The sequence below is a fragment of the Miscanthus floridulus genome, chromosome 4 (genome assembly GCF_019320115.1).
Source record: "Miscanthus floridulus cultivar M001 chromosome 4, ASM1932011v1, whole genome shotgun sequence".
In the NCBI taxonomy this organism is placed as follows: domain Eukaryota; kingdom Viridiplantae; phylum Streptophyta; class Magnoliopsida; order Poales; family Poaceae; genus Miscanthus; species Miscanthus floridulus.
The window spans coordinates 58,688,690-58,715,833 of NC_089583.1; the positions used below are offsets into that span (position 1 = coordinate 58,688,690).

At 42.4% G+C, this 27,144-nt stretch overlaps 1 non-coding gene across 1 annotated transcript; it reads right to left on the bottom strand.

Annotated features, from left to right (window-relative positions):
* Positions 1-2,291: 2,291 nt before the first annotated feature.
* LOC136553003 (small nucleolar RNA R71) lies at positions 2,292-2,398 on the bottom strand. Its single transcript, XR_010782911.1, has one exon. It is a non-coding gene; the product is annotated as a small nucleolar RNA R71 (small nucleolar RNA).
* Between the last annotated feature and the right edge of the window lie 24,746 nt (positions 2,399-27,144).

The following is a 27,144-nucleotide window of genomic DNA, read 5'->3' on the forward strand; positions in this document are numbered from 1 at the left end:
GCCGAATATACATTGGTCTGGGTTTAGCTTGAGGCCACTCTTTCTCAGATTCTTGAAGGTTCATTGCAGATCTTGTTTGTGTGTTTCCTTCTTGTCGCTCTTTATGATGATGTCATCAACATATGCTATAAGATTTTTCCTTTATGCTTGTCGAAGACTCCTGTCGATCATTCTAGAGAATGTTGGCCATGCATTTTGTAATCCTTCTATTATAGTATGTTTCACCTAGGTTAATGAAGCTTGTCTTCTCTTCGTCATTAGGGTTCAACTATATCTGGTGGTATCCCAAAAAACAATCGAGCAGACTCATCACTTCACACCCGGACACAATGTCGACTAGCTTGTCGATTCTTGGGAGCCGGTACGGGTCTTTTTGGCAGCACTTGTTTAAGTCAGTGAAGTCAACACACATTCGCCATTTGTCATTCTTTTTTTAGACCATTACCATATTGGCTAGCCATTCTAGATATTATACCAGCCTGATGATGCCTGCATCAAGTAATCTCTATACTTTGGGTTTCACTGCTTCTGCCCTTTCTGATGACATCTTCCTCAGCTTCTGCTTCCTTGGTTTTGCTCCTTCTACTATGTTTAGGTTGTGCTAAGCAAGCTCGCACTGATGCCTTTTAGATCTTTTTTGGACTAGGTGAATACGTCCTGATTCTCATGAAGACTAATAGGCTATCTTTCTTCTCTTTTGTGAGGTCCGAGCCTATGTGCATGCACTTTTCTAGCACCAACTTTGAACAAGTTTGTGCTCTGTGGACCTTTTCGCCCTCTATGAAAGAGACCAGGATTGTTTTCTTCCCTAAGGCATCTATATTTTTTCCACCAAAACCGAACAATGAGTTCTTTGCTGGTTCTAGTGTTTGTCTGTCGAGATTCATCTACTCGAAAGGCTTTATAAAGAGAATGTCTATAGAGCTCCCATTGTCTATGAGGATGTTATGTACCGTAAACCCGACTATGTTTGCTATTTCTACGAAAGCGTTTGTGTGTGGGTAATCTTGTACTTGGAAGTCATTTTCATTGAAGGTAATTGGTACCATGAACCAAGTTGTCCTATTAAGTGGTACCCTTGGTGTATGTTGACGGTAGTTACCATCCATCATAAACCATCAATAAAACATGTATAAGGGCATAAATATGATCACCAACATAGACTTAGAGGTTTAAACTAACAATTTCCACAAGTTTTGGTGAATCTATATTTTCTGCAAGAGTTATTCAGAAAACCATCAAGCAGGACCAAAATGTCAAATAAAATTGCTCTTATCCATAGTGAAAACTACTCTAGAAGGTTTCAGAGGACACCAGAAGCCATGCCACAGAAGCAGACCTACAAAGGATCACAGGTGGGGTTGGCCAGCCCCATTACAGGCCGGCCGGCCCCTTGGTCCCACCTGTCAGCCCCTGTTGTAATGTCGGTTCTCCACTGCCTTAAGGATTGCATCTACTCCATAAATATCTCTTTGCCAACAATCCCATAGCTCCTCCCTATGGACAATATAAATAACGATACTCAGTATACTTTTGGGTGAAATGCTACAATGGTATATTATCTATGCACTTGTGGATACTTTACTTTAACATTTATAATTTTCTCTAAGTTTACAAGTGTCATTAATAATTACCAACCATGTATTTCTGGCATCATGCTAGGGATGACAACTTAGTAAAGAATGATGCTAAAAAATGTCAACAAGCATTTCTGGCGCCGTTGTTGGGGAGGGGCACATGGTTATAGAGAATTGATCAAATAAATACTTATTGATAAAACCATAACAACTTTGCTTTAGTAGGCTTACCCTTGTTTGTTGCTATTCATATTCTATACAGGGTATTGTAGAATTGGTTGTGATTCACCAACAACTTCCAATCAGAATCAACCTAATCAAGAGGAAGCTCAACACTAGTTTCTGAGCTATGGCTGACAAAACTCTACAAGAGTTCTCTGCTCTGAGCACCGAGAACATTCACACTAGACCAACACTCAAAACCAACAACCTTGAGTTCGAGCTCAAGCCAAGCCTCATCAACATGGTGCAAGCTACCCCATTCAGTGGAAAGGCACATGAAGATGCTAGAGCTCATCTTCAGAATTTTTTAGAAATTAGTAGCACAGTCGTCATCAAGGATGTTGCTCAAGACATCATACTACTTTGCTTGTTCTCATTCTCACTATTGGGAAGAGCAAAGCAATGGTTCTACACCAACAAAGATAACATCAATACATGGGCAAAGTGTTCAAAGGCCTTCCTAGAAAAGTTTTTTCTAGTGGGCAAGACCAATGCCTTAAGAGGAAAGATTTCCAACTTTCAATAGTAGAAGGGAGAGACCATTCTAAAAGCATGGGAACATTTCCTAGAATATATTTTAGATTGTCCTCACCATGGAATGGAAGATTGGTTGCTCATGCAAAGTTTCTACCATGGATTAATTCAGAAAGCTCATGAACAACTCGATGCCACTGCTAGAGGATCATTTATGTCACTCACCCTTGGAAAACTAAAACTCTTATGGAGAAGATAGCCTCTAATCAAGGCTGATCATCATGCAACATCCAATTATGCAATAAGAGTGAAGAAGTACTAGAAGAGGTGTGTGCATTATCAACCAAAATGGACATACTATTGAATTGGCTCGAACAGTGAGCCAATTATAAGAGAGATCGCCAGGCCATTCAAGATGTTTTTAATGCTCAAAACACATGTGGAGAATATTTGGGGGTTAAATTCCCTGAATATTAAGAGGATGTAAACATCATTGGCAACAATTTAGGTTCACAACAATAGAGACAAGGATGGAATCAACAATAATGGTCAGCTTACCAAGGTAAGTACTCAAGTAACAATTATAATTCTTTTAATTCTAAGCAATCATCCTTAAGAGACTTAATCTTAGAACAAGCTAGGATTAATGAGAATATTTCTAAAAAGCTTGTTTTTAATGATAAGGTCCTAGAAAACATAAATACTAAAATGGATAGTTTTTCTTCTGCCATAAAAGACCAACTTAGCTATAATAAAAAGATAGAATCTCAATTAGCCTTGTTGGTCGTTACTCTACCTTTTGCTACTAACCTTGAAAAGGTCAATGCTATAACCACAAGAGGTGGCAAGCTAGTCATGATCCGCCATATCCGACAAGGCCAGGTAAGACACAAGTGGTAATGCAGGAAGAGGAGAAGAGAAACAATGAAGTTGAAGAAGTTGTACCTCAAGAGCGAGAAGTACAACAAGATTTTTATGACACTACGTTCCTACCGTTTCCATGCAGAAATCGAAAAGCAAAAATGGATGAGCAGTTTGGTAAGTTTATAGAGGTAATTTAAAAATTATATATCAATATTCCTCGACTAGATGCCATACAGGTTCCCACCTATGCGAAGTATCTCCGAGACATCCTCAACAACAAAAGACCACTGCCCACCACTGAAGTAATCAAGTTGATGGAGGAGTGTAGTACGGCCATCCTAAATACATCACCTGTCACGAAGAAGGATCCAGGGTGTGCCACTATTTATTGTTCGATCGGAAGCCAAAACTTTGAGAATGCATTATGCGAACTTGGAGCAAGCGTTAGTGTCATGCCCAAGAAGATCTTCGATAAGCTCAACTACTCAGCACTTATACCAACATCGATGTGTTTACAACTAGCCGACCAATCGGTCCGCTACCCTATAGGAATCACCGAGAATATCCTGGTAAAAATACGAAACTTCTTTGTTCCTATGGATTTTGTAGTACTTGATATGCTAGAGGACATGAAGACACCTCTCATACTTGGGAGACCCTTCCTAAGTACTACAAATGCGCACATTGATGTCAGAGCCAGAGAAATCAAATCCTATATCAATGGCAAGGAAGAGTGATTCATCTTCAAGCCAAGACCAGAACAATGCTCCAATTTGAAATGGTGTGAGAAGCAAGTAGCAGGGTCTCCATCTCCGGGACCTACTGACACACCTAAAGAATAAACACGAACGGAGAAGTCTGGTTCGGTGGACTTAAAATATCAAACCCTCACCGGAAGGTAACTCAGTAGTTATCTATAATCATTTTTCACATTATATTTTTCTTTGGCATATTTACTTTTTAACACCTACATTAGAAAAAAAATAAAAATACTCATCATGGCATTATAAAAATTCAAGCCCCATGTGAATAATTTGTATGGAGTGTAAAAAACTGGTGAGAAATATTTACCACGGATGTGTAAAAAATACCATCATTCATCTTCTTATATTTCATAGTATCATAAAATATATTTATTTTGCATTAATATACATGTGTATATAGTAGAAATACGGAAGACACATGGGACCTACTCAACCACCACCTATCACCTCCATAACCACTACCCATCACCTTCATCTCCACTCAACCTCCATTATCACCTCCAATCTCCACCATTTCCACTCTCCTTCACACCGCGCCGTCCAGGATCCACTTCCACTGAAAGGAACACTCAACTTGCTTAACCATGAAGCAAAGAAATATCAGAAGGATGAGGCCATTTGGCCACCACGGGGGGCCAGCAGGCCCCACCACTTGGCCCACTGACTTGCTGCTCTCCCATCTATAAATAGCCACCCTCCTGGCTACTTCACTCATCAATCTCCACTACAAAACCAGCTCCCAAGTTCAAAATTCTAGTTCTCAATTTTGTAGTTGAAAATTCTCTTGGTAGAAGTAGATTTGTAGTAAGAGAAAAGGGTGAGAAAGTTGAGAGAGTGTTGCTAAATTTTTGTGTAAGAGAGAGAGGTGCTGCTAAAATTGAGCAAGAAAGAGAGGGTTTAAGAGTGGTAGTGTTGTCCAAATCAAGAGAGAAAATAAAAAAGAATAGGGTGAAAGCCATGTCAAACTATTGACTAGAAGAATTCTTTAGGCAATCTCGGACGACTAACCCTCTAGACGACTGACTTTTGGATAGCTAGCCGCTATCATTTTTATTCTCCTAATCCCGTTCCATGAGTTGTGTTGCCTTTTTGTCTATTTTGTAGGAAAATGAGCAAGATCATCTAAAAGCTCAAGCGTGTAGTGTTGTTCTACTCAACGAGAAGTTTGTCGTCCTGGGCAAGCACCGACATGGAGGTCGATCCTCCATCTCCTGCTGTCGGAGCATCATCCCGTTCAGCCCCCGCGGAGAGAAATGTTCTCTTGCAAGAGAAGCAACTCAAGCTCTGGGACTGTATGGAGAAGGACATCTACAAGAGGCTAAAGATCCAGAGGTTTGTCCTCACCCCCGCCTACGATCTAGCCCTACTAAAAGCCATAGGTATAAACACTAAATTTGAACTCATTTTTAAGGCTGTAGGATGGGAGGATGTTTGGGAAACTAATGAGACAGGGTCTAAGCTTTTGACTGCTGAATTTTTATGCACCTTGAAACCCACTGATTTGGAAGTATCATTTAGACTTTTTGGAAAAGATTTTTCTATCCCATGGAAACAGTTTAGTGAACTTCTAGGATTTAATGCACAAGTGTGATTGATGTGGACACTGCTATACAAGACTTTGATAGAATGAAATTTTGGAGGGAAATATCTAGAGAACTTACTTGCTACCGTCCCCGTACTAATGAAATTCATCACCCTACTTTGCGATTCATACATAAATGGCTAGGTTTTTCTCTTTTTCCTAGGAATGACTTTCGTATTGTTAGGAATGATGAACTTAAACTGCTCGGTGCCATGGTCAAAAGAAGAAAGGTTTCACCAGTCCAGTTTATGATGAGACAATGGAAAGAAATTCCTGACCTTAAGGGTGATGTTGGGTGTACTTCTTTGGTCCCCGCATAGCTAAAAATTTGGGTCTTTTGGAAAATGCTTTTGTTGCATACATCGATGACATTCCCCGTTGCCTTATTGATTATGAATATTTTAACCAAGCACACATGTTAAAAAAGGGTAAAAATGGGAAGCTTGTCATGATGTATATGGATTATACAAATGAAATCCCGTTACCAGACCAAACCCTTAGTCTATATGCAGTGCAGTCTTATGACTTGGATTTGCAGAAAAAGGATGCAGCGCCTCACTGGATCACTTCTGTGAGACTCACGCGCAACCCGCTGCCTCAGTACCATGGTAACAATTCCATTCCTGAAGGACCTGCCTTCACCAACTATGTAGACTGGAACCAGCCGAGATCTTCCCACATGTACCAGTCCGAGCATGTTGGGTGGGAACCTTTCCACATTCACCAGCCCGAGCATGCTGGTTGGGAGCTGCCCTCTCCTCAGCACGCTGAGAGCTCCTGGCATTAGGGCTCAAGTGCATAATGGTAGGATGGCAACTTTGACTACTATCAGCAGCAGCCATATGAGGAGGTCTTGAGTGGCCATTAGGGAAGATGTATGTCCTTCTCTACCTATGGCTACCATGACCAGCCCATGGCTATCATGAGCAGCAGATGGAGCGCCCCCACCTCAACAGTAGGCTCACCACCATCAAAGAGAGCCAGCATAACATCTAGAACCAACTTCACCAACACACCCAGTGGCAAGCGGAGGCAGGAGAACGCCTCGCCGCCATTCAGCAACACCAAGAGCAGGAAAACGAGAATTGGCGATACTTATTCCACGGTCTCCACATCGACCCACCTTTCGGAGAGACCGTAGCAATACCCAGCTTGGGGGAGAAGCCCCCGTCCACCAAAGGTAAGTTTTCTCCTGCTAGCATTTTATTATTTTCTTTAGTTTATTTTTCAAGTTTGCTATAAAAAATGCATAATCAAAAACAAAATAAAAATTTAGTTATATATATTATTATAGTGTGATCTTAAAAAAATAAAAACCAAATAAAAGGAGTGTGTATATAGTTAAAGTTTAGTTTGCTTAAGATATGTTTTAGTTTCTTTCTTGTTTTTAAGAGCTCTAGCTAAAAAAACTTGAAGATGATCTCACATGATGGAAATGATGAATAGTTGCTCTATTATAATTCCTTTCAAGTACCTAGGTTTTAGCCTTGAATTCTCCTGAGTTTTAGATGAAATTGATTTGACATGAGAATTTGCTCTGAACTTGAAACTCGTGGGTAGCATATGCTTGATCTAAGTCTAGGTAATTGACGGATATGATATGAGAAGGTATGTGCTGCTATTTATCTTATTCCAAGTGACACTTGAATTCTAGAGATTTATCATTTGAAAAACATAAAAATGTAACATGATGAGATCCTGTATGACAAAGCTTGAATTCCTACCAGAGCCAAATATGTATCTAGGCTAGGAAAACTTACACTCATTCATGCTGCTTGCATTGCATTGAGTTTGGTCAAGCTTTATTGATATTGCATTGAGTTTGGTCAAGCTTTATTGATACCTTATGAGAGTTTTGTCATGCTTTTAAAATCAAGATCACGTACACACCACCTACATATGCACTACTCCTACACTATGGGTAGGCACAAAAACATGCATTCCATCTAGATCCACCCAAAAATGTTTTACTCTTACACTAGGACAAAACACCAAAAACATGTTTGATAGGTTTTCCATCAAATAAATGCTCCAAGTTCTTGTTGTTATCTCTCAAATGTTTTGTTGCAAAAAAGAGGCATGGGCTATGCAAAAGTTATTCATGAAAAAAAGAAAAGAAGAATTGAGAAAAAAATGGACAAGTGTCCAAGATATTAAAATAATGGGTACTTAGATGCCCGCCTGAAAAAAAATGAATGAATGATGAATAAAATAGCCCTGCTCTCTAGCAAATGTTTTCAAGTTCCAAATGAGAGATATTTTCAAGGAGCATAGTAGAATTAGGCTAGCCACCATATTTATATCCACCATATTCCACACATGCACATCTTGATTTGATTGTATGACTCAACTCTCTTTGGATCCATTGTTTGACTTTACAATATGTGTATCACAAGTATGCTCTAGCTTTCTCCCGACCTATGAACTCCACATAAAGCCTTAGTGGTAGGAAGAAAAAAAGGCAACAACAAGTTATGCCTTGGTGAGGATCCACAAATACCATATATATGAGACTTGACAGTGTCATACAATGGAATCTCGGAGTTTTATTTTTTTTAACTTGCAAAAACTCTGGAATAATGGTTGAACAAAGAATTTGAGACATAGTGCTTGACTTGATCGTTCTGTCTTTCAATTGCTCAAGACCTAAGTGAAAGCTCAAAAGCCCCACGGTTGAAGGTAATATGGGTAAGTTTGAAAGTCAGATCACTGGATTTTAATCCGGAGGAGAATTCTTTGTTGAACACATGTGTACTTTTGAGGAGCAACAACATTGATGCAACTCCTGATCCATTGCTAAGTTTAGTATTGCTCAGGGACAAGCAAAGGTTAAGCTTGGGGGAGTTTGTTGACGGTTGTTACCATCCAACATAAACCATCAATAAAACTTGTATAAGGGCATAAATATGATCACCAACATAGACTTAGGGGTTTAAACTAATAATTTCCACAAGTTTTGGTGAATATGTATTTTCTACAGGAGTTATGAAAAAAACCATCAAGGCAGACCAAAATGTCAAATAAAACTATGCTTATCCGCAGCGAAAACTACTCCAGAAGGTTCCAGAGTACACCAGAAGCCACGCCACCAAAGTAGACCTACAGAGGATGATAGGTGTAGCTGGTTGGCCCCACCTATAGGTCAGCCAGCCCCCTGGTCCCACCTGTTAGCCCCATGTTGTTATGTCGGTTCTCCACCGCCTTAAGGATTGCATCTACGCCATTTATTCAAGTCAGTTTGATTCAAGGGCTCATAATTGATGCTCTGGCCTATATAACTAGCCCCTGCCCCCCCCCCCCCCTCTATAGCATGCTACCATAAGTCAAGATCAAACTAGAAATTAGGGTTTCCAGAGAGAAGAGAATAGAGCTCCAATTCTTCAAGTTTCTAGTATAGGCTAGCTAGCATGGTTCAAGTAGAGTGTGGGCTATTGCTTAGGATTCCAGATCTGTCGTCTGGAGACTAGTATAGCCATTGTATCTCTTTATTTATGACTTTGTGCTACTTTAATATTATGTTGCTATTTATTATGTCCCAAGTTTGCTCTAGTTATATACTTGATATAGTTGTGATTGATAATGAGTTTATGCATATGTCCGCAAAGCACTTAGCCTAAGACACACATGGGTTGAGTGGTCGACATTATGTAAGCATGGTGCTTCGATATTATTTACCTACAGATGCATTCTGCACTCTAGGTCATGTGGTAGATCGCAGATGTGACACTCCCGTTGAGTCCTTTGTAGTCCACTCCCTGTTTGTAGAGCAAGTAGAACATGGTTGCAAAGGGAGACAAGCTCTGTTCTTGGTCTTCCTTAGTAATGTTCCTTATGCATAGATCCAAAGTTAATTATGCTATAGATGAGAGTGTATATACTTGGGTGTACAAAAGACTTAGTAAATAAGGAATGACTTAGGAATCTTTTGCTCTTACCAAATCTGCTGCCTAGCCATACTACATTTTATGAGTCTCTATTTCTATCTCTAGAATTATTATCAATGCTTCATACTTATCATTTATTTATCATTTGACTTACCCCTGCCATAGCATGAGAGTGGTTTTATCATATGTATATATATTTGTCAATATCTCTTTGCCAACAATCTCCTAGATCCTCCCTATGGATAAAATATAAATAATGATACTCGGTATACTCCCAGGAGAATATTGCTCATGCCTGATGTTCTTGCGCATTTTCTTGCTTTGCGAGTTGAGGTTAGCTTGATTGCTACTGCTCTTGCTGAATTGGCAAGGACGTAGCGGCTGAATGCCCATGATGCTGGGCAATATGTTGGTACATCAAGTATGCCAGTTGTTGCTAGATATATGGGGTGGTGGGAGTACCCATGTGAAAAGCTAGGGTGCTAGTAAGCGTTGCTACCTATCGCCATGTAGGGGCTATCATGGCCTTGATTGCTTACCATTTTGTGACTGGTGTTATGGAAAACATAATTGGATGTTTTGCTGCTTTTCACAACCTTGTCTTTCTCCTTTAGCTCTCTAGCCATCTTGTTGTATTTGTAGTCTTTTGTGAAATGACCCGTGTTCTTGCTGTGCACGGCATAATAAGGCATCCTCTTGTTTCTTCCCCTTCCTCTAGCGTCACGTCTGCCATGGGGCCTCATCCCCCTTGTCCACCACATAGTGCTTGATTGAAGCTTCTATACTTTTGGTTTGGCGGTAGCCCATGGAAACCTTGCTCTGCTGGGTTATGCTCTGGCTATTCTTACAAGTTGTTGATTGCATGAAAGGGCTTCATGTTTCACTGCCCTAGGGGCAAGGGTGGCCAAGGGGCCCTACCTGCTTGCCTCCACAAATTGTGTGTTGCCTTTTGCTTCTTTAGGTCATCATCTAACCTAGCATATTGCCTCATTATCTCAAATAGCTCTTTGATAGTTGCGGGGTAACTTCTGGTGAAATGAGTTGTGCACTAGCCTATAGCCAACCCTTTGACAGCTGCTGCTATCACTATTTCTTCTGGTGTGTTTAGCACTTGTGTGTTTAGCACTTGTGCTTTGATTTGGATGAGTCTCTCTAAATAGTCAGATAAAGATTCGTCATCTCGCTGTATGAAGTTTAGTAGGTCCCTTGTGGTTTTTGTTCCCGGGTGTACCCCTAGAATGTGGACAAAAGTTCCGCTTTGACCTGGCTCCACGAGTGGATGGAGAGGGGCTTCAAGGAGGTGTACCAATAGTGGGTCATATCTTCAAGTGCCATAATAAGAGACCTGGCAAGAGTCTGAGCGTCTCCTCCAGCTGAGGCTACTATGGTTTCATAGCCTGCGATGAATTTTGTTGGGTTTGTCTTTCTATTGAAAACTAGGATATGTGGCTTGTAGCCTAGAGGCCATGGGTGTAGCTTGAGCTCCTTTGACAATTGTGAGGTGGAATCGAATGCTTCTTTGTATTCGTCTAGCAGGATAGTGTCTGGTATTATCGTGTTTCCACCCCCCCCCCACCAGTGCTGTCACCTACTGTTGATCCATGTAGACCTTAGATTTCATGTACCAGCCTTTCTTTTTCAATCTCAGCTTACCTAATAGCTTGCTACGTTTTCTCTGCCCTACTTCACACTGCTGTTTGCCTCAACAACTATTCCTTTTCACACAAAAAACTAAGGATGTCCTATTGATACTGGTCTAACTTTTTTAGGTCTTTTGCTTGCTCGGTGATTTTGCCGTCTTTATCTTCTTTGACCTCCTTGCCATTTCGATCGAGCTTGACCTCTTTGATGTCGCATTCTAGCATTTCCTCTCAAGCTTGTGTCACTGTAGTGCCTTCTAGCTATGGCTACAGTGTAGATGGCTCCATTGTCAGTTGCCACTGCCGCATCCTTTTGTGTGGCTACTTCCATCGCCACAGCAACTGACTACCATCATGGACGGTTCTGCTCTATTCGTTGATACCTTCGACTTATTTGGTGGCATGATATGCTCGAGCAACAACCATAGTGCACCCCAATGTAGTTCTAGGCCCAAGCCTTTGAACACCGAGTTGCCTGCACGGGCTACTGAATGACAAATAAGGTGGGCACGAAGGACGAAACAAAATGAAATGAATAACTTTACTGATCTAGTTCACCTCTCTCTTTACACTCCCCCAACAGGGGCTATTTACACACACCCATAGGCTTTGCGTCGGACAATAATGCCCAACCAACCGCTACATATTTAGGGAATATTCCTCAGTGCTTTGGGTTTGCTCGCCATTCGGAATTGTCGCCCACCTCGGGTGACGCTAGCCCTAGGGGGCCTGACTAGGCCTACCTCATGTTGCTCCTTGACCAACTGTGTGGGCCTACATGTGTAGGAGCTATCATCTTCACAAGGGTGGTTGACTCCTCTTCATGAGAAACTGGCAAGACCGATAAAATGAACGGATAGCCATTCGCCTAGGTGGATAGCCCCAATTGACTCAACGCTACCGGCCACGCTGAATCTAGGACTGATTCACCACTTTTCATGAAGGCAAAAAGACCCATTCCCTGCTTGGTAGCGCCATCATCCCATTCACTAAAGCGAATAGGCAGGAGCAACTACAAATCATGAGTGATACAGTGGCAGAGGGGTCTGAACATTTTGCATTGACAAAATGAACCCCGAGTCATGAATCATTGCCTATGCTGCCACCGTCATATCGCCTTGGCGAAGTGAGGGCCCTATGGCATGAGCCCCTATCCCCCTGCTCATGCATGCCTGTCATTTCCTCATGGTGAAATGATGGACGCACTTTCACCTATGGAATAAGGAGGCAGCCGGGGCCCGTTGAGGCACCTAGAGGTCGGTCCTCCCCCCAACAATATGTGAGGAAGGTGTATGGATAGTCATGATCATCCCTTGATCAATGGGACTTCATGATAAGTAGGCACCACTACTATTACCCCTATTTTGGATACATACTTATATGTTCATTATGAGTCTTGCATTACATTAAAAATGATGAACTACTTAATCTTGTTTCACTAAGTAAGACCAACCCATTTAAGTAAATCGTAGCATTTTACTTAATCATTGGGCTTGCAACATTTAACTACTTAGTTGGCTAGCTTCGGTAGAAGTTGAGTGCGAGTAGGGAACTCACTCTTGTGCGTGTAGGAGCTTGTGGGGATATGACCCCCAATACCCACAGGGCTATACATGGACCGAGCTACCAGGGGAGGCCTAGCCCACAAGGCTACACATGGGTCATGCTACTAGTGGAGGCTTAGCTTACAAGACGATGCCACGTGAAGCATGGCATAGGTCGGCGTGCCACATGAGACTACTGTGAAGATCCTCGGTGATCTAGGAAATCTGCTCGGATATGCTAGATCCCATAATATCTACAACTTCCTATCTTGTAAATCGATGAGGATAGAAATAGTCAATCTGTAACCCTACCCCTAGGCTATATAAGGCCGGTAGGGACCCCCTCATTTTCCATCTAATCATACACAATACAACCCACTAAAAGACATAGGATGTAGGGTATTATGCCAAGTCAATGGCCTAAACCTGCCTAATTGTTGTCTCTTGCATTCTATGCCACTGTCTAGTTCCCTCACACGCACCTCCATCGATTTATCTACTACCGTGGGTATACCCCTCGGTAGACTACCAACCATATTTCATCGACAGTGGTACAGCCAGGTAGGGGGTGTGCATGCTGATTCCATGGCAAACCAGATGGTCACCTTTTTGAGCTCCATGGCCCTTCTCGAGCCAGGCCAGATCTTCATGGTTGGATCCATGACGGCAATGGGGAGATCATGGAGGCGGTGTTGGATCACCCTGCGCCGATTGCGCTAATGCCTGCAATAACATCTTCGATCCTAGCCCTACGCCGCTTGGTTAGGAGATCTATCAACAATGATGATCTGATCGCATCCATTGATTGGGTCATAGACCACTTAATGGAATCCTAGCTCCTCATGGATTCAATCCTAGATCAATCTAGAGCGAGTGACGACTTTCCTGCGCTCCAAGATCACTAAGCCGCTGTGACCAAGTGACCTGCTCGGCCACACCATTTAAGGCGGCCAGATTCAGATCTAGTGATCATGGCTACTCTAGAGGGGCACATGGCGCTGTAACACCCTAGGTGTTAGCCTTGCATAACTTGACTTGCATAGCATGAGCATGATCATCAAGCATTCATATATTAGCATTTACACTTGAAACATTTAATTGAAACCTATGCAACATTGCATATTATTTCATGTTTCCATGTGTATAGGCCTATGATCATGAGTGTAAACATGTAATTGGTTGATGTGAGTCACAAAAACATGTTAGCAACACTTAGGTTAGCAAATGGGACATTGTTCATGAAGGTCACCTTTCATGATCAAACACTTAAGATTACATGTGTTAACCTAGATAGCACTATGAGTGACTAATACATGAAATGATTGGGTGACCTTGCAATTAGCTTAAACATGTTTAGAGTATCATTATGAACAACTTTGATATTCATGGTTAGGGGTAAATAGGTCTTTAAGCCCTAGTTTGAATGTAGCCCATCATTTGAATGAGACATGTTTGACCAAGTTTGAACTATGTGTTAGAGACCTTGCATGGAGGTGGTCACTAAAGCAAAGTTGTAGTATTTGATATAGGGAACAACTTTTATTTTTGGGTCATTGACTGGTTTACCTCCTAACATAATTGAATTTGTCTCACAAGAATTAGCAAAACAACCATTTCAACACTTAACATTATTTTTCTAAGTTTGGATGATGAACAGCCTGACAAGCTGACCTTTAGGGTGACATAACTCGATTTCGGTTGCAAATTAGAACATGATTCTTTAACAACAAATGGAGCTGGTACATAGATCTACAAAAGTCATTTGGGTCATTTGCACTAAAGAGCTACGGTTTAGCAGTTAATTTATTGTCAAAACACGCTGTCAGGCCACCGTTGGGTGACTGAATGAATTGAACGACGCCGTCCAGTGGCTGACACCATTAGGGCTCACGCGCCGCGTGGTGACCAGCGACAGCTGTGTGTCACCGATGCCCTGCCCTAGCGCGGCCAAGGCAGGCCGACGCGCGCTACTTCACTCCCAGCAACCACCCGCACTCAGCCGCGCATGCCATTCACCTCGCCTCGGCCTCCTTCCTCGCCCACAGCAGCAGCCGCCTTCGCACAAAGCGCCACCGTAGCCATCTCTAGAGCTAGCTCGCCCTCGCCGCTTCTCCACCACCGGAAGCTACACCACCAGCACCCTCGTGACCCGCCGCGTCCACCCGTGCTCGCTGATTGTGCTCGGTAAGCTCCAGCATCGTGCTATGTATGCATGCTTGCATGTGTACATGGTGCATATTTAATTGTGGGTTTAAATTGTTATCGGGTAGCTTGATACGGAAGTATATGTATGGGTATACATATATGAAAGTCTTTAATTTTACATTCTGCATATTTCATTATGGGTTTGGGCTGAAATGAAATTCTTATGTAGGTACACTAACAACGAAACATGTAGCTCGACTAGTTACGCTATATATGAGAGAACGTATGTATGCCACCGTGTCTACCGTTAGAAACAAATTTTTCCTAAGTTTGTGAGGACGTACGGAACAAGCATGCATCATGATAACTATCATTCACATAATTACATTGTTCCTCCCCTTATAAATTTCTTACTTGGTTATGTAACTCTTATCCATTATGGCCTTGTCTCACAAAGTGTACATGTTGATGGTACAGATGGCAGCACCAGTTGGATGTGAGAATTTCTTGATGGTTTTTGGAACACCTACCCTATTGTGGAGAGTTCTGCACTTTGCGGGGTACCATGAACCGCCCCTTTATCATTGGATTGAAGAGTACTTAGAAGGACAGCCATGGTACGAGGTGCGGCTCACTATACCAGCCCGCACACAACCGCCCTTCTGGCAAGAGTGGAAGGTAGAATTGGAAGGGAAGACTCCTTGGGAGGCTGTCCAAGTTGTGGCCTTTGAGGTTTTGAGGCAAATATGCCAATAGCATGGGAATGCACTCACTGGCAGTGCAGCAAGTATGTTTCCTTGGGTGGATCCATCCACCACAAATTGGGAACAACGTAGCTAGAATGCTTTGATCAGAGATTGGGATGAGCGAGCAGATAGCTCTAGTCCCTCCATGAGTGCAATGTTTGCGGTGATGAAGATGTTTTGTGCATGCCAGGACACTAGGGATTTCTGGTAGGAATCATACACAACCTACATGGACAAACTCATGAGAGCTGAAGCCGCACAGCACAAGCTTAAGAAGTGTGTGCGCAAGCAAAAGAAAGCCGCAAGTAAAGCCCGATGGGAATCTGACCAAGCCTATGCAGCTTTGGGCACTCTTCATGCCCAAATGGAGCAAGTGGATCAGTAGAGAGCAGCAGCTCAAGAAGCTAGAGCTAATGATCAGGCAGTACTTGTAGGACTACGGGAGGAGTTGGAGATCGCCCGTGCGGAGGTGTCCATAGCTAGACGTCAGCGTGATGCAGTAGAAAACCATGTTGCTACAATAAGGATAGAGCAAGATAGGCACCGCGACATGAGTAATGCCCAGGATCGTGCTGAAAGGGGCCTACGTCAGCAGCTTGCACAAGCTCAACTTCAAGTAATGAACCTTCAGCATGAAGTGCACTATTTGAACAACCAGCTGAACCTAATCTTGGATGGGGAAGAGGATGGTCCAAATATGAAAGAAGATGATGATGAGGATGAGGAAGAGGAGGAGGTGGAGCCTGAGGAAGGAGATGATCCTATCTCTGACCTCGATAGTGATCATGACGAGGATTAGATCGCGTAGTACTTAGTAGAAGTACTCAATGTATCATCATTTGTTATGTAATGAACTTGTAGTTTGAGTTTGGTGTTGGTGATTTGAACTATCATGTAATATTATTATTTGCATGACTATCGCACGTTCGGTTAAAACGCTAATTCCAGTTGATCTATCTAAGCTCATGATTTGGATATTAACGTGCTATGAGTCCGATGAGCAATCAAATTGGTGGTGTCATGTTGCGAGAATGAATTGTTATGCCTCTGTTTTTATTGTGAATTTGAGAATTTTCTCCAGTAATTTCAGTTTGGCATGATTATGATTCATCTGCAATCTTATGGCATCAACCAAAAATCGCTTATTGTTGCAACTTCGCAGATAACGCGCACCCGTGCTGGAGCTAGTAGCAACTAGGATGGCAATGGTGATGACTTACCACCACCACCGCCGCCAATCGCTCAGGAGTTCTTTGCTCAGTTCTTGGGGAGCCAAAGGACAATGGAAGAAGCTCTGCGCCTCATCACACAGAACACCGCTCGTGGTCACCCACATCAACAAGGGGCCGAGCCAAATCAGCATAGTACATTCAAGGAATTTCTGGATACAAAGCCTCCTAACTTCAAGGTGGCTGAGGAACCACTATAGGCTAACGAGTGGCTCAACACCATTGAGCAGAAGTTTCGTCTGCTAAGGATCACTGAGCATCTGAAAGCTGAGTATGCTTCACAGCAGCTGTAAGGACCAGCAGGGATCTGGTGGGCACATTTCTTGTCATCACTACCTGCTAATGCGCGAGTGACATGGGAGTAGTTCAAGTTGGCTTTTCAGTGACATCATATTCCCCTAGGCCTAATGCGCATGAAAGCAGGCTGAATTTATGAGGCTCACTTAAGGAATGAAGACCCTCATAGAATATATGCACACATTCAACAACCTGTCTAGGTATGCTCCAAGTTTTGTGGACACCGAGGAGAAGAAGATAGAGAGCTTCAAGCAGGGTCTAGGCACCAAACTGATGAAGACCATGGCCAATTCCAAGTGCACTACTTACAACGAGTTTATCAATGATGCTCTGACCTAGGAAAACCACAATAACATGCATGCGGTGGCTAAGGGTCACAAGAGGATGTTTGAGGTAGGTGCCTCTAGATCTTCATAGTCTAGAGCGCCTATCATAGCTAGGCCACAATTCCGTTCCCCTGCACCTAAGTTTAGGCCTCCACCACCTAAAGCTCAGAACAGTAGACCTCAGAAACCATTCCGTAAGGCATTCACTATTGCCTTACCAAAAGGAACTAACAGTCAGGGGAGCTCCACAGGACCTATGAGTAATCAGCCCTGTTTCAACTACAACCAGGAGGGGCATTGGTCCAAGGAATGCCCCCATCCCAAGAAGAATGGCAACTAGAATCAGAACAATCAGAGGCAGGCGAACACAAGGGCACGTCCGGGATACATGCATTATACCGCTGTTGAGGAAGTGCCCGCTGGAGAAGTTATCATGGCTAGTATGTTTCTCGTCAACAAGCATCCCACTATTGTTTTATTTGATTCGGGAGCTTCTCCTTCATTTATGAGTCAAGCATTTGCATCGAGACATGATCAAGAAATAATTGAAGTAAGCAAAGGGGGTTATAATATAAGTTCAGCAGGGGCAACTATTTCTACAAATAAGATAGTCAAAAATATGCTCATCTCTATACAAGGGAGGGAGTATACCATGGATTTGATAATATTGCCCAGGTTATCGATAAGTGTAATCTTAGGCATGAATTGGATGAAGGATCATGGTGTTCTCATTGACACCAGCACCCGTACTATTATGTTGAGACAACCCAAGGGAGGGAATGCTTTTCTAGTACCACTCTCCCGCAATTTTGAACTCCAACATTTAGCTTGTGCTATCCAAACCACCACCCTTTGTGATATCCCCATGGTTTGTGAGTTTCCGGATGTATTTCTAGAGGAATTGCTAGGCTTACCACCTGATAGGGATGTGGAATTTAAGATTGAGTTAGTGCCAGGTACGGCACCCATCTTAAGAAGGCCCTATAGAATGCCACCCAATGAGTTAGCAGAACTTAAGATTCAGTTACAGGATCTATTGGACAAGGGTCTTATCCAACCTAGCTCATCTCCATGGGGATGTCCAGCCTTGTTTGTGAAAAAGAAGGATAAGTCACTAAGAATGTGTGTAGATTACAGACCACTCAATGCTGTGACCATCAAGAACAAATATTCGTTGCCTCGCATCGACATTTTGTTCGATCAGCTAGCAAAGGCAAAGGTATTTTCCAAAATTGACTTGAGATCAGGTTATCATTAGATAAAGATCAGGCCAGAGGACATACCTAAAACTGCTTTCTCTACTAGGTACGACTTATATGAGTATTTGGTTATGTCTTTCAGACTAACAAATGCTCATGCCTACTTTATGTACCTGATGAATTCGGTATTCATGCCCAAGCTCGACAAGTTCACGGTCGTGTTTATCAATGATATATTGATTTATTCAGAAAATAAGTCAGATCATGAAGAGAATCTGAGGATTGTTTTATCTAGACTGAGGGAGCATAAGCTATATGCAAAATTTAGCAAGTGTGAATTTTGGTTGAGCAAAGTACCTTTCTTAGGTCATATCTTATCAAGGGATGGAATCTCTGTAGACCCATCCAAAGTACAAGAGGTCATGGATTGGAAAGCCCCGACATCGGTTCATGAAGTTCGGAGTTTTCTAGGGTTAGCAGGATATTATCGTCGTTTCATTCCAGATTTCTCAAAGATAGCTAAGCCCATGACCAGACTACTTCAGAAAGATGAGAAGTACAAATGGACACCAGAATGTGAAGCAGCTTTTCACACCCTCAGAACTCTGTTAACTACAGCACCTATTCTAGCACAACTAGACATTAAAAAGCCTTTTGATGTATTTTGTGATGCATCTAGAATAGGTTTGGGGTGTGTGCTTATGCAAGAGGGATGAGTTATTGCATATGCTTCTCGGCAATTGAGGAAACATGAAGTCAACTACCCTACACATGATTTAGAACTTGTAGTAGTTGTTCATGCATTAAAGATATGGAGACACTATTTGTTGGGCAATATATGTCATATATATACTAACCACAAAAGTCTCAAGTATATCTTTACCCAACTAGAGCTGAACATGAGACAGCGAAGATGGTTAGAATTGATTAAGGACTACAATTTAGAAGTGCACTACCATCCGGGAAAAGCTAATGTAGTAGCAGATGCACTCAGTTGAAAGTCTCATTGCAACACTATAGAAGCATTATTGGAAGATGGATTCAACTTGTTACACCCTACTGTACTACACAATATCACAATTAGTTGTTCACTTGAGAGCAAAATCATAGAGCTATAGCAGACAGATGTAGGAATAAGTCACATCAAGAGAAAAATGCAGAGCAAGAGACCAAGCATTTCAGATTGGACGAAAGAGGTGTGTTATGGTTTGAGGACCGACTTGTGGTACCAAAAGACCATGAGCTTAGGAACCAAATTTTAGATGAAGCTCACTCGTCCACATTGTCTATTCATCCGGGTAGTAGTAAGATGTACCAAGATTTGAAAACCCGTTTCTGGTGGACTAAGATGAAGAAAGAGATCGCTGCCTATGTCGCTAGGTGCGACAACTACAGCAGAGTAAAAGTTGTTCATATGAAATATGTCGGATTACTTCAGCCATTGCCTATTCCAGGTTGGAAATGGGAAGAAATCAGTATGGACTTTATCACAGACCTTCTAATGACACCACAAGGTCACGATTCAATATGGGTTATTGTTGATCATCTCACCAAGTCAGCACATTTTATACCAGTGAACACAAGGTATATAGTTGGGAAATATGCTGAGATATATGTTTCTCAGATCGTGAGACTACATGGAGTACCCAGGACCATAATCTCAGATCAAGGACCATAGTTCATAGCTCATTTCTGGGAGCACTTACACCAGGCTTTGGGAACCAAGCTAATCAGGAGTTCGGCATACCATCCGCAAACTTTAGGATAGATGGAGCGAGTAAACCAAATCTTAGAAGATTTGCTAAGAGCTTGTGTTATATCTTCCAAAGGTTTATGGGAGAAATGGTTACCTTTAGCTGAGTTCTCCTATAACAACAGTTATCAAGCAAGTATCAAGATGGCTCCATTTGAAGCTTTGTATGGCAGAAAATGTAGAACTCCGTTGAATTGGATTGAGCTCGGTGAAAGGAGATACTTTGGTATTGACTTTGTCAATGAAGCTGAAGAGCAAGTACATGTTATCCAACAGCATATGAAGGTAGCTCAATCGAGATAAAAGAGTTATGCTGATAGAAGAAGGAGACCACTAACTTTTGAAGTGGGTGACTATGTATACTTGAAAGTATCACCCATGAAAGGGGTGAAGAGATTTGGAATGAAGAAGAAGCTTTCACCTAGATATGTAGGGCCATACAAGATTCTAGAACGAAAGGGGAATGTTGCTTATAAGTTACAATTTCCACCTAAGATGAGTGCAATATTTGATGTCTTCCATGTTTCTTAGTTGAAGAAATGTCTTCGAGTACCTGAAGAAGCTATCGCACCCACCAATGTACAGCTTCAATCAGATTTGACCTATGAGGAAAAACCAATCTGAGTATTAGAAGTGATGGACAAAGTAACACGGAGTAAGATTATTAAGTTCTATAAGGTGGTGTGGAACAATCACTGTGAACAAGATGCTACGTGGGAACGAGAGGATTATTTGCGAGAAGTTTATCCTGCCTTTTTCCAAGAATGGTAGGTCTTGCAAATCTTGGGATGAGATTTTTATAAGGGGGAGGGGCTGTAACACCCTAGGTGTTAGCCTTGCATAACTTGACTTGCATAGCATGAGCATGATCATCAAGCATTCATATATTAGCATTTACACTTGAAACATTTAATTGAAACCTATGCAACAATGCTTATTATTTCATGTTTCCATGTGTATAGGCCTATGATCATGAGTGTAAACATGTAATTGGTTGATGTGAGTCACAAAAACATGTTAGCAACACTTAGGTTAGCAAATGGGACATTGTTCATGAAGGTCACCTTTCATGATCAAACACTTAAGATTACATGTGTTAACCTAGATAGCACTATGAGTGACTAATACATGAAATGATTGGGTGACCTTGCAATTAGCTTAAACATGTTTAGAGTATCATTATGAACAACTTTGATATTCATGGTTAGGGGTAAATAGGTCTTTAAGCCCTAGTTTGAATGTAGCCCATCATTTGAATGAGACATGTTTGACCAAGTTTGAACTATGTGTTAGAGACCTTGCATGGAGGTGGTCACTAAAGCAAAGTTGTAGTATTTGATATAGGGAACAACTTTTATTTTTGGGTCATTGACTGGTTTAGCTCCTAACATACTTGAATTTGTCTCACAAGAATTAGCAAAACAACCATTTCAACACTTAACATTATTTTTCTAAGTCTAGATGATGAACAGCCTAACAAGCTGACCTTTAGGGTGACATAACTTGATTTCGGTTGCAAATTAGAGCATGATTCTTTAACAACAAATGGAGCTGGTACATAGATCTACAAAAGTCATTTGGGTCATTTGCACTAAAGAGCTACGGTTTAGCAGTTAATTCATTGTCAAAACACGCTGTCAGGCCACCATCGGGTGACTAAATGAACTGAACGATGCCATTCAGTGGCCGACACCGTCAGGGCTCGCGTGCCGCGTGGTGGCCAGCGATGGTCACGCATCACCGGCACCCTGCCCAGCATGGCCAAGGCAGACCGACGCGCGCTACTTCACTCCTAGCAACTGTCTGCACTCAGCCGCGCACGCCATTCGCCTCGCCTCGGCCTCCTTCCTCGCCCGCAGTAGCAGCCGCCTCCGCACCAAGCGCCGCCGTAGCCATCTCCAGAGCTAGCTTGCCCTCACCGCTTCTCCACCGCCGAAGCTACACCACCAGCACCCCCGTGACCCGCCGCGTTCACCCATGCTCGCTGACCATGCTCGGTAAGCTCCTGCACCGTGCACAAGCTCATCGGAGCCCCACCGCCGAGTCTGTCGTTGTGGCCACATCGTCACAGTCTACCATTCCACCTGATAGCTTGTGCGCTAGGTTCGCCTGAGTCTATAGAAGCTCGTCAGCGCTTGAGTTTGCTTCGCCGTGGCCTCCACCAGCGTAGCGCCGCCGTTCCGCTCCTCCGAGCCGCCATGGCCACCGCCGTCGTCATTAGCGTCGATGAGAGGCCCAGCCAAGTGGTGCAATTGACGCGTTAGGTCGTAAGGGTCGTCGCATGTTGATGTCACTGCCGGTGAACTCGCCGTAGTCGAGCTCTGGCCATGCAAGCCTCGCGTAGCGCCGCTGCTCTGCTTCTGGGTCATTGACGAGTGGGGTCCTCTATCAGGTGGGACCCAGCTGTCAGCGGCAGTGAGAGAGTAGGATGGTTCATTTGAATTCTAGATTTCATGTGTTTTATAATATTTAGATCTCCAGTTGTATAGCTTCAAAAATTGTGAAATAAATTTGGTAGTGTTCCTTAGGAAGTGGAGTATTTAAGAAAATTATGATCTTGACACTTACAGTAGAAATTTTGGAAGATTTAAATTGAAACTTGAAATGTGATTTTGAATGCATGCAAACTTGTTTATTTTATATCTAGAGTTTCTGTGCACCAAAAATTATGAAATTTTTGTGGTAAGCTATTCTTGACAGGTATGAGCTCTGGTAAAAATTTGAGGATCAGTGCATGTGTAGATTTGTAGTTATAGATTTTTCTTTTATAAATAGGTAATCCTTGTATGAATTTTTATAAATTATTTATGAATCCAATATTCATGAAATTTGTTGGAGGTCATCCTAGTACCATGTGGATGACAATAAAAATAGGAAATCTGTTGCTTACACTTTTCACTAGGGTTTTCTATTTTTGCTATTGTAAGCCTTTCTATCTTGTCATTTTTATATAGAATGTTCTACTTGGTAAAATGGCATGAAACTTTTACAGTAGTCTTTTGGTAGCAGTAGAAAGGCACTGTAAATTTTTGAGAATTTATGATACATATTTAGTATATATTTATTATTTAACCTAAGTACATAAATAAAATGATAAATGCTTTTAAATAAATATTTTGGGCTTCACCATTATGTTTTCTTGAGTGTATTAGGTATGCTTGAACTGTTGGTAGACTTTGTATTGTAAAAATTTGAATACTTATATGAAGTAGAAGTATTGTTGCTTTATAATTCGAATTGAGCGGGTTTTCGGACAGATTTGGTAGTTTGGTATGTTGCATGGTAAGAATGGTGTTTGCTGTAAAAATGGTTAATAACAAAGTCATAGAGACCTTCTTCATGTATCTTGTGTTAAAATTTCAGAGCAATAGGCCAAAGAGTTTGGGAGTTATGGCTGTTCAAAGTTAGTATTTCCAAATTGCTTAATCTCTGAAATTTCTAGGACAGCACGAGGTTACTTGTCTATTTTAGTTAAGATAAATTGTGAATTAGCTTTTGATGATTAAATAAGAGTTGTAGGCAATTTTATAAGCTTTCGAAAAAGTCCAAGATCACCATATTTGGATAAGTAGAACTTCAGTTATGAGTAAAAAAATTAGCTGCTGTTTTGTAGTGTGGTACATGAACTGCTGAAATGTTTTATTGAATCATTAAGAAGAGATATGCACCTACTCAGTAAAAACACGATACACCTATTATTACTTCAGCACCATGATGTTAAGAATACGTACAAGAATGCTTTCGTCACATATCATCATAGTATACTTGTCATGCATACATTCGCAATACCTTATGCCATATTCATGCATCTAGGATCGGAGGAAGGAATAACGTTGCTAGAATTCGACGAAGTAGAGGAAGGGGACCTAGCAGAAGAATCCTCAAGTCGTAGCTCCCAAAGGTGAGGAGCAGAACCCTGAAGAGCTTCTGGAGTGCCCTGATCACCACCCCACGTCCTTTCTGAAAGGCAAGCCCCGGAGCATTTTAAGTCTCCCAGTATTTTACAAATGATTACTTAAGTACTTGTGATTTATGCATTAGGTTATAAGAGTTGAATGGAACCACTTGATGCATATAAATCCCTTATCCAGATATTACACCCTTAACCCTATATAGGTCTAGGATCGAACATATGCTTAGACCGGTAGAAGTCGGGTGATTTCCTGTCACCTGCGAGATATAGGTGGATACCGGAGCACGGTTGGCTATATTTGCTATCGTGGAAAAGAACCATGGAGCAAAAGTAAATCGGAGTCGGGCGGAGTCTATGGGTGGGTTGACTCATGTGATCCCATCCGTGCTGATTAAGGACCGTACCGTTGTTGGTGCTTCTAACAAGATTGAATGCATGCCTATCATTTAGCTGGCCGGATAAATTGTTCTGACCGCGAAGCCGAGTAGCTCAATTCAGGCCGGGCCTCATTCTGTTGTGCACTCCTTGCGGGGAGCCAGACATGAGCCTAAGGCTAGGGTAGTCCTGAACGTCCTGGCAACTGGTTGTCCCCAATTGTGCAACGTGGTATGAACCCGTGAAATGTGTACCTGAGTTGTACCAAAGGTGACCTAAGGCTGCCTTCGCGCGGCATGCCTGGGTTTTTGTTAGGAATAAATTCCCAGCTGGTTGAAATCGATTTGAATCGCCGTCTCTCCCGGATAGTGAGAAACTTGGCTAGTCCCAACATCAGTAGTAACTGTGTATGGAACATGATGGTTCGGATGAATATGGAATTACAATACCTGCTATGGTTACTATTGTATGCTTTTAAATTGATATACCACATGTTTGGCACAGGATAGTTGCTAATCTAGAGATGGATAGTTATAATTAACTTGATAAAGGAATCATAATTGTACAACTAAGTAAATCGCTTTTATGCAAAATGTTGCCAAGCTATCTCCACTTATACAGCCTTGCATAATCCTTGGAGTCGTTTTTTTCTGGTTTATGACGGGTAAGTCTAGCTGAGTACCTTCTCGTACTTAGGGTTTTATTTCCCATTGTTGTAGATGGCACTATGTATCATGGTTATTGCAAGAGTTGCTTCTATCCCACCGTGGATGAGGAGTAAGCCTTGGGCAGGCTTCTTTATTAATTCCTCTATTTGCTTTTGTGGACTGTGATCCTATTTTGGCACTGTATTAAACTATGTTGGAAACTTTACTTTCAAAATTAATTTGCTTCCGCTTTTATCTATCAAACTCGGTTTGTAATAACTTGGTTTCATACTCTAATGATGAAAATTTATCTGTGAACTTTATGTAATATGTGACATGTATGTTGAATCATGTACGATCTTGGTTGTTGTAAATCATTTATCGAGACCCGTCGTGGTACTCGACGGACTACCGGGTTTATATGGGTTCAAGTATGACAGTGCGACCGCTTGCGGGCTGCCATTGTACTTGTACTCTTATAAATTAGTTCAGTTCTACAACAGGCACGGTGCCGACCACTTCCCACTATCGGCCTGCGCTTGGCCGACTACGAGGCCCCAATGGAGAACCCGTCAAGGCCCTATCCCTTTGGGCTAGAGGGTGCGGGATCTACTGTACCAAAATGTCATCCACTACCTTTTCATCAACCACATTGAGCATGACCACACCACCGATCTCTACATGATGGACCCAACTGACTCCGGTCAGCCTACGCCCATGGTCAACATGGTGGCTATTCACCAGCTCTTAGATGATTCCCCTCCTCTAACCGAATCTCTCCATAATGTTCTAAACGAGAGCCCCAACGATTATTTTGAGGGCTCAACTAAGACCATGCCAAGCTGCCCTACTTTCCCTCTAGGGTTTGTGGACATTATTTTCCATGTCAGCCATGATAGCATCACCAAGAATGGTGAAACCGCTAAAGAGCGCAAAGCTCATCTAGCGAAGAATGTCGATCGCCAATGTCACCGAGATGCAGAAGTAGCCCAAGCAGCCATCGAGGATGGTCGTGGCTCACCCTGCCATCAACATAATCTGGAAGAGGCATTTGACATGGTGGGTGACTAGCCAGTCTACCAGACTCCAAGCGCCAATCTACCCATTGCTTTCAATGAGCTAAACAAACTCCCTCACACTCTAGAGGTTGAGAAGGTTCGAGCACATATCATAGCCATGCAAGTCTAAGTCAATGAGTTTTGGAACGATGCCCCATCTTATTCCATTACGTCAGCTCATAGCCACCAGTCTCGCCGTGATGGAGGAGGCAAGCATCATGGCGTCGAGGGCCCCCAACCTCAAGCTAGAGGTCCCTACCTCTATAGAGGATCTAGAGGCAACTATGAAGCTCATTCACGTCACAATGCTCACCCTCCATGCCCCAGGGAGGTCAGGGTGGCAACCGCAACTAGGAGGTCAATCAAGCCCTCCCCTGTGACCTTCGTGACCACATCAACGCTAGCGCAGATGTCCGTGGCCGCATCAAAAATAGTAGGTCCGCACGATATGAAGTAGAGATGAAACGTCACCAGCAATTCGATGCCGAACATGAGGGATTTGCTGCCTATCAAGCACCACTCCCTACTGGCGCATTAGGACTTTGCCACTTCATGGAAAGGCTCCAAGCCATCTGGTGGCCTATGTGTTTCAAGGTCATTAGTGTTATCACCTATGACAGAAAGACCAACCCCGCTAAGTGGCTAACTCTATACGAGATCACCGTGAAAGCCATGGGCAGAGACAAAGATGTCATGGCGAACTATATTCCTATCATTCTTAACCAGTCTACAAATAACTGGCTCCTTAGCCTATGCGAGAACTCCATTCGATCTTGGGATGACCTTAAGAAAGTCTTCACCGATAATTAAATGGCTATGTGTGAGCAGCCCAACACCAAGTATGACCTAGAGAGGCTTCATCAGTCCTCTAGGGAGTCCCTGCGCTACTTCATCAGGCACTTCTC